Source organism: Gymnodraco acuticeps, unplaced genomic scaffold, assembly GCF_902827175.1.
Source record: "Gymnodraco acuticeps unplaced genomic scaffold, fGymAcu1.1, whole genome shotgun sequence".
In the NCBI taxonomy this organism is placed as follows: Eukaryota; Metazoa; Chordata; class Actinopteri; order Perciformes; family Bathydraconidae; genus Gymnodraco; species Gymnodraco acuticeps.
This window is the reverse complement of record NW_022992160.1, coordinates 295,128-304,641: the sequence shown is the minus strand read 5'-3', so window position 1 is coordinate 304,641 and position 9,514 is coordinate 295,128. Positions and strand designations below refer to the sequence as shown.

The following is a 9,514-nucleotide window of genomic DNA, read 5'->3' as shown; positions in this document are numbered from 1 at the left end:
CAGAGAGATAAGCTCACACAACATAATATAAATACATTTAAAATACAAGATACAAACACAAAACAAACCAGAATAAACGTAATAATTAAAAAATAAATAACAGCCATATAATAAAAACAATAGAACACTGAAAGCAAATAAAACCAACAATCTACTTGTTTCCGAATGCTAAGGAGAAGAGGTGGGTTTTAAGACGGGATTTAAAAGCAGACAGTGTGGGAGCCTGTCTGATGAGCAAGGGCAGGTTGTTCCACAGTTTAGGGGCGGCAGCAGATAAAGCACGGTCCCCTCTGTGCTTAGACTTTGTTTTTGGAGCAACTGATCAGCTGACCTGAGAGTGCGAGTGGGCGTGTAGCTGTGTAACAGCTCAGAGAGGTAGGGCGGGGCCAGGCCATTGAGGGCTTTAAAAGTAAATAAAATAGTTTTAAAATGAATCCTCAAATGAACGGGCAGCCGGTGGAGTGAAGCTAAAATGGGGGAAATGTGCTTGTGTTTGCGTGTGCCAGTTACCGTGCTGCTGCATTTTGCACCATCTGCAGGCGTTCAAGCGAGGATGCACTTATCCCCATATATAGTGCATTACAATAATCCAAGCAGGAGGTGACGAAGGCATGTATTACCGTTTCAAAGAGGTCACTATTTAAAAAAGGCTTTATTTTTTGCTAGCTGCCTGAGGTGGAAGAAGCTGTTTTTAACAACTGCCTTGATCTGGCTGTCAAGCTTGAGTTCAGGGTCCATCTTTATCCCAAGATTTGTGATGGTAGGCCTGGTGGAGTGGCCCAGGGGTCCTAGGTCTATAGGAGTGGTTCGAGGGGCACCAAAAACCATCACTTCGGTTTTGTCATCATTTAATTTTAAAAAGTTGCATGACATCCAGGATTGAATGTCTTCAAGGCAGTTTAACAGCGGTTTAATTGAATATGAGTCGTTCTTTTTAAGTGGCACATATATTTGGCAATCGTCTGCATAGCAATGGAAAGCGATACCGTGCTTCCTAAGAATGGACCCAAGAGGGAGCAGCTACAGGGAGAACAACAGGGGGCCTAACACTGAGCCCTGTGGAACCCCACAAAGGAGAGGAGCAGACGAGGACTCAGAGTCCCCAAGGCTGACACAGAAAGTCCTACCAGTCAGATACGACCTAAACCATTCAAGGGCTTTGCCCCTAATGCCCACCCACTGCTCCAAACGAGCTATCAGGATTTCATGGTCCACTGTATCAAAAGCGGCCGTTAGATCAAAGAGTAAAAGGATAATGCATTCACCTGAGTCTGTTGCTAAAAGGATATCATTACAAACTCTTAAAAGAGCTGATTCCGTGCTGTGCAAGGTTTTAAAACCAGATTGGAAGACCTCGAGTACCTTGTGCTCTTCCAGAAAAGCGAGAAGTTGACTGTATACAATCTTCTCTAGGATTTTGGACATAAAAGGCCATTTGGAAATGGGCCTAAAGTTTGCAAAAACTGTGGGATCCAGACTAGGTTTCTTAATAAGTGGTTGTCCAACGGCATGTTTCCAATTTTCCGGAACAACCCCTGTGAGCAGACTGCTGTTAAAAACGTCAAGAACAAAAGGTCCTATAGTGGGGAATACCTCTTTAAAAAATCGAGGAGGGACAGGGTCGATTGGAGAACCAGAGGGCTTTATTTTGGAGACAATCTCCTGCACAGAGGACAGAGTCATAGGCTCAAAACGGTCAAAAACAGCAAAGCAGAGGGCAGAGACAGAGGTGTCGTTTGATTGAGCACTGTGTGAGTCCTAGTTGAAGTGACTTTATTAATAAAAAATTGAAGAAAATGTTCACAGACTGCAGGGGAGGTCTCCACACAGGTAGTCTGAGGGGCATTAAGAGCTGAATCTATTGTCTGAAATAGTACACAAGGTTTGTGACAGTTTAAAAGAATGATGTCAGAGAATTTTTTTGCCATAGGTTTCTCAGGACAACACACATGAATATTAAAATCCCCAACAATAAGGACACGGTCATATTGCGGCATCATTTCAGCCAGAAAGTCAGAGAAATCATTTAGGAAGTCCTTATTGTATTTAGGAGGTCTATAGTGACGGGTGGCGCAGTGGTCTGTGCGTTTGATCATCAGATCAAGGGGGCGTTCAACAGCTCTATGCCAATTGTGGGATGTCATCATATGCCGTTGCCATGGCGACAGATCCCTCGCCATGAAATATGGTGTTGTTGTAATTCAATGGGAAATCGTCCAAACGGCACCAGACTTCAGACTATCATTAATGGTCCGGCCCTCAACAGCTCTATGTCAATTAGGGGATGTCCTCATATGCCGTTGCCATGGCAACGCGTCCCTCGCCAATAAACCTGGTGTTGTCGTAATTCAATGGAAAATCGTCCAAACACCACCAGACTTCAGACTATCATTAATGGTCCGGCTCTCAACAGCTCTATGTCAATTAGGGGATGTCATCATATGCCGTTTCCATGGCGGCAGATCCCTCGCCATGAAACACGGTGTTGTCCTAATTCAATGGAAAATCGTCCAAACGGCACCAGACTTCAGATGATGGCTAATGGTCCAGCCCTCAACACCTCAATATGACAATAGTGAGTTTTCCTCAAAGGATGTTGCCATAGCAACGCTTCCCTCGCCATTAAGCACAATATTGCTATAACTCGTGTGTAAATGGTAAAAAAGTGTTCAAATTTCACATATGTGCTAACTGTCAAGCCCTCGAGACATATATGTGTAAGTTTTGAGATTTCGTCAAATGTCGTTGCTATGGTAACAAAATGGTCGCCGTGAAACACAATTTTCTCATAACTCCAGTTAACAGGCTCCAAACGGCACAAAACTTCACAGGTTTGATAACGATGCAGCCCTCAACACAACTAAGCATATTATGGGGTGTCATCAAATGCCGTTGCCATGGCGACAGATGACCCGCCATCAAACACAATGTTTGTGTTACTGCTGTAATTCAAAAACATTGTCCGATCGGCCTGAAACTTCCCACGTTTGCCAACGGCCGAGTCCTCGAGACATCTAGACACACACGTCGACGTGCGGACAACAGCCTGCGGAGCGTCGAAGACCCGCTCAACGCTGCTTGCAGCTTTAATTATTATTATTATTATAGACCACTGCACACAGCACTGTGTGAGAGCGGCCAAGCTCGAACACGCTCAGTTCAAAGCTGCAAGGAGAGAATGACAGCGATAGTTGCTGACATTTAAAATCACTCCTGAAAACTGTAGCTACTCCTCCGCCTCGGCCCGAAGTCCGTGGAGAGTTAAAATAGCAGCAATCTGGAGGTAAAAGTTCGGTAAAGGCGCTGGACTCACCAGTACCGAGCCATGTCTCAGTGACGAAGAGGAAATCCTGTCCTCTTCATTTCATTTCAAACCTTTATTTATGCTCAAGTAGTTCCACATGAAACATAAAAACTAGGGCTGTCAAACGATTACAATTTTTAAATCAGATTAATCACAGCTTAAAAATTTATTAATCATGATTAATCACCATTCGAACTATGTCCAAAATATGCCATTTCTTTATGTATATTGTTGTGGGAATGGAAAGATTAATGAAAGAAGGCAGATATATCCATTTAACATACAGTATCTATGTTTATTATAACATTTTTCTGTGTGTCAAAATGAAAGACAGCCCACACACCTATCAATCATCAAACCGTGGGGTCTTAATTCATTACGTGTTGATTTCTATCAACGGGGGAGTCGACAGGGGGGGGGGGGGAGGGCGGCGGCTAGTGGAGTACTTCGTGACCACAGAGTGTGAACATTGCGATCAGCTGTTTTAGCGCAGTGCTCCAATGAAGGGGGGGAGTCTCCCTCCGCAGCCGGTTGACGTAGTTTTTTTCTTTTTTTTTTCACAATTCCGTTGTACAGACCGACGTTAACAGCAGCCCTGTCTGTGCACACGGAGACCGACTCTGTCGTCCGGTGATCTAACCGCCTTCTGGAAAAGCTTCACAAGTACGTCGGTACGCAAATGCGCTTTGTGACACAAGTGACGGTACGCATTTCAGATTACGCACATAACCTGCGTACCAGTTATGTGCACCCCTTTACTACAGCAAAAGTATTCCCCGTCGGGACTTCCTGCAACAACACCACGCCGTTATCTTGATTCTGATTGGCCAGAAGACATTATCAAAGATGTTCTATTGAGAAGACGATCACTACGTGACAAAAGTTTTCAAAACCGTTTCTGGTCTTCGGTATTTCCAGACAAGTGGCTACTGAAATCAATCTTACTAACTGCTGTCTGTGCAATTTACTCCCCGCGAGTTGGCAGACTTTATTTTGCTTACTTTAACATCATTTTTCATGGTGGGGCTAAGCTATTTCTTGGTATGGGTGTAGCCTACCCCAGCCATACCCTGGCACTGCCACTGGTGGGATGTATGGGGCGGGCCATAGCCTACTGCACATGCGTTAAATGCGTTAAATATTTTAACGCAATTAATTAAAAAAATTAATTACCGCCGTTAACGCGATAATTTTGACAGCATTAATAAAAACATAAATAGAACAACAAAAGGACATCATACAGCATCATTTACATAATTATCCACATAAACAGGTACCAATAGCTTCCGATTGACTAGCATCCAACCGAGCTTTAAAAACATTTAGTGGCACCAGATTGTTCAGTTTCCATTTAATTTGCAGACTATTCCAAGACAGAGGAGCTGCGCATCTTAAAGCTGTCTTCCCTAAGACAGTCCTAGCAGTTGGCACATTTAATAAAACTACAGCATGCAATCTCAGGCAGTAGCCACTTACAATTTTCCGTGAGATCAGGGAGCAGATATAAGATGGAAGTTTCCCTAACATGGCTTTGTATATAAAAATGTACCAGTGACTGAGCCTCCGTACAGTTAGTGAAAGCAAACCAGCCCTTGCATACAGGGTACAGTGATGGGTTAATGCTTTACAGTTTGTCACAAATCTTAGTGCACTGTGATACGCAGCATGTAACTTGACCAGGCAATTGGCAGGTGCATTCATATAGATCAAATCACCATAGTCCAGCACAGGTAAAAAGGTCACAGTGACTAGCCTTTTCCTGGCCTCAAGCGAGAAACAGGACTTGTTCCTGTAGAAGAAACCTAGCCTAACTCTCAGATTTTTAAGCAGGTTATTGACATGAAGTTTAAAAGTGAGACAATCATCAAGCCAGATACCAAGGTATTTGTAACAGGTAACCACTTCAAGTTTTATTCCTTGCGTAGTTACAATATCTAAAACAGGCTCTGGTGTCTTTTTAGCTTTAGAAAAGAGCATTACCTTAGTTTTCTCAACATTTAAAAGAAGCTTTAGTTCAGAGAGCTGAGTCTGAATAATGTTAAAAACAGCCTGTAATTTAACACCAGCCTCCTTAATGGAGGGACCTGCACAGTACATCACGGTATCATCCGCATACAAATTTAAAGTAGCTTCATCCACATTTTCACCTAAACTGTTGATGTAGATGGAGAATAAAAGTGGACATAAAACAGAACCTTGGGGAACACCATTTGCAATGTTCAACCACTCAGAAGACAGCCCATCCAAATGAACACATTGGGACCTTTCAGAGAGGTAGTTTACAAACCACCCTACTGCATGGCTGGACATGCCTATACTGGCTAGCCTCTGCTTCAAAATGTGATGATCGACGGTGTCAAACGCTTTTGAAAGGTCAATAAATAGAGCTGCACAACTTACTATCTAAAATACTCGCCACATCATTCACCACTTTCATTGTGGCAGTGATGGTGCTGTGTTGCTTTCTGAAGCCTGACTGATGTTTAGACAGGATGTCATTTGTACATAAAAACACCTTTACCTGTTCACTCACTAAGCGTTCAAGAACCTTAGCCAGAACTGACAACTTAGAGATTGGCCTATAGTCAGGGGTGCACATAACTTTTTTGCCCTGGTTCTCAAAGGAGCACCTGGAGATGTTGCTTGGTGCTCATCCTTAAAGTGAAATAAACTGTAACTTTTGAGGGGGTCTGGACTTTATTTGCCAGACACACGGCACTAAACACACATGCAGAGGTGAACACAGAACACACATGCAGAGGTGAACACAAGACAACATTAGCACGACCAGTAATCCTACAAGCCGTCATCACTACCCTCCTGACTGTTCTCCTCACTGTCTTCCTCTCTGTCAGACATGGTAGCTGATGATGTAGGCCTACTACTTTCTCTCTGGTTGAGTCTGCGATTAGCTGCTTGCATCCACAAGTCAACAGCTGGTTTTGGGTCGAAAGTCTCTGTTGTCATCTTAGACAAGTGGATGTAATCAAATAAGTATGTGAACATAACCAATAACCTACCATAGCCAATAACAAATGAATGTAACTTATTTTATTTGTGTTGTTCATTCATATCTTATTTTACCTTAACATTTATTTATTTATTTATGCATTTTTTTTTATCTCCAGTTTTAAAGGATATTTTTGGTTACTGTACTATAGTATATACATTGGAATGATTTCAAACCTGTTTATCCCAATAATTATAAAGGAGTGCCTTGGAAATATGTGTTTACATAAATTGTGACCAAACCGTTTGAACTTAGACTAAAGTGAACTATCTAAACACTCAAGAGTACTTTACCTCACTGAGCTGTAGTTAACTTATCAGCCTCTCAGTCTGACTGGAGAGGACTCTCCCTCCAGATTATTGTAGAAACATCTTCTTCTTATATCCGTTAGAGCAGCTAGCACGGCACCAGATTCTAATAACAACAGCGCTGGTACCGGTGCACCCTCCCTCTCTCCCTCGCATTTTGGCTGTGAGCTGCGGGCGCCAGATAAGCCAACATCCCCCATTTTCATCACTTACAGCGCCCATCGTACAGGGCAAATGAAACGTGTAACCGGGGTGAAAAGGGTGTTACATTTACTTAATTATGAATATTGTTACATCAAGGCCGAAAATTAGGATGAGCCCCAACGGTCAAAATGTTTTTTTCCCTCCCAGAGCTGCCAGCGCAGCGCCTCCACAGATCTGGCGCCCTAGGCGAACATCTAGCCAGAGCTACGGGCCGGCCCTGAGTTCATATCATGGTTCATATGCAACTCGCAAATATCTTTCTCTCTCTCTCTCTTCTCTCTCTCTCATCTATCCTCTATTTTCACACCTGCGCACCAGTTATGTGCAGCCCTGCCTATAGTTATTTAATAAGGTGGCCTCCCCTCCTTTTAGCAAAGGCAGGACATACGCTGACTTCCACAATTTTGTAATTGTGTTAGTGCTGAGGGAGAGGTTAAAAAGAGTAGTGAGAGGTGGAGCAATATAATCTGCAGCTATCTTTAAAAAGAAAGGTTCTACGTTGTCCGGGCCAGCCGGTTTCTTAGGATCTAACTTGGTTAAAGCTTCACGAACAACATCAACAGTAAAAGGGGTAAAACTAAAAGGGTTTTCCAACACACGTTTTTCAGAGTCACATACTGTAGTGTTCACAGAAGCAGAGTTAGTGACAGAATCAAATAGAGAACCACAGGACACAAAATGCTCATTAAAGCAATGTAACATAGTGGCCCTGTCCGATATAGAGCCAGATGCTGTGGTAATGCACGGAGGTAGCTCATTACGGATATCGCCGGTGGATAACGATTTAATGGCTTTCCAACATTTTCCAGGATTATTCAGATTCTTTTGTGGTAACTGACAGATAGTACTTTGATTTAGCACTTTTGATATGTGAAGTGAAGCCATAGGCGGCGCGTGAGGCTCAGGTTTGGGAAGGCTAAATAACTTTTTTTTACCTGACGCTGCCCGCCTCCGGCGTCTATAGAAAATAGATCAACTCAGTGAAAGCACCGCCTGCTGACCAATCAGATCTCAGTGTAAATCTATCAAGTCATATTACAGGGTAGAGGAAATACAGTTTAAACTGCCGTATGCAGAGCAGACGCCGACGTGTCGCACTCATTCATATCACATCATCAATCAGATCATCGATCATATAATATCACAATATTTCCGTGGCCTCCCCCCCCGTGAAAAATGTTGAGATTTTTTTTCTCAATTCCTGCATTCTAGTGAATTTTCATAGTAACACTGCACTTCAGACAACCTACAACTGGTGATGGTGTCTAGGTCTTTAAGTGTTAAACAGCTGAGAGCAGTCACTGCTGTTTTTTGTGGTCTTCTTTCACACACACATCTTACCAAGTGTGTATGAACATCCTCACAAACCAACAAAGAACATGATCTATATCAAATTTAAGACAGAAAACTCCACACTGGTATCTGATCGTCAATCACCGGATAACTTTATTTTAACTATATACAAACTGGTTAATGAAATGAGCAACAAACTTAATGGTTGCACAGACGGCACAGCCTGTTTGAGCAGTGGATCCGTCACGGCTTGTCAAAAAAAGTATAATGGCTCCCCCCAAAGTATAATTTATGGGTGGCTCCCCCCAAAGTATAATTTATGGTTTTTTAAGTTTTTTTTACTCACTGAGCACTCATTGCCACCAATGCAAATGCAAATGAGTGCTCACTGAGTAAAAAAAAACAAAAAACACACAAATTATACTTTGGGGGGAGCCATTATACTTTGGGGGCCCCCCAAAGTATTAACATGCTGTGGGAATCACTGTGTCCCTGTTTGTGATTGGTCAAATGTAGCTAACCCCGCCCCTTTCACGTGAACGCGCTCTCAGCTGGAGAGAGAAACCCTGGCTTGATTTACCGAGTTGATAACCATAGGACCGCTTAGCGAGATCTCGTTTGTTAGGGTTAGTTAAGATAACTCAAACATATCCAGGGTCTGTGGAACTGGCTTCGTAGTACAGGGCACAGGTGGCTGCATAGCAGCGCTAATGTCAATGACACAAACATTATACATTATATTTGACCAGGATGCAGTGACACAAATATTTGGGAAGGCTTAGCCTTCCCTAGCCTACAGTACCCGCCGCCCCTGAGTGAAGCTATTTCTTAGCTGCCTAAAATGCAGCCATTCTACCTCTGAGCCTGATTTCCTAGCCTTTGCCCAGGCCTTGTTTCTCTCATGAAGGAGACTGGACAGATTAGCAGAAGATTTTGAAGTGAAGAACTCCTTAATGACAAAAGTCTTGTTTGTCAGAGATCTGGCGTTTATGAGGCCAAACCTGGCAGGAGCCAGTGGGTCCGCGGCGTTTGAGGTCCAGGGAGCCCGACAAATAGACAGCAGGTTATTCAGATTCACCCCGCGCCTGCGGGGACGAGGGGAGCAGGGCCCGCGGCTGGGCTGGAAAGCTTCGTCCGGGCCGATGACAGGTACCAACCAGGCATCGACAGGGTCCAGATAGCGACGATGAAGCACGCCGAGGTATTCAGTCCTTGAGATAGGACAAGCTGAAAATTCCTTCATCCTCACCAGTCGACCACTGCGTTTTCCGCGGCGGCGGTGGCGTTTACGGCGGGGAGTTGGAGCTGGGGTGCGGCACAGGTAAGCTGGTACTCCCAATAAGAACGGGGGGAACGTTTTATGTCCACGATCCAAATTCACAGGATTTAATGCGG

The 9,514-nt window shown here is 43.7% G+C and overlaps 1 protein-coding gene across 1 annotated transcript in view; it reads left to right on the top strand.

Annotated features, from left to right (window-relative positions):
* LOC117538651 (cyclin-dependent kinase 19-like) overlaps positions 1 to 9,514 on the top strand; it is a 248,682-nt gene that overhangs the window by 49,696 nt on the left and 189,472 nt on the right.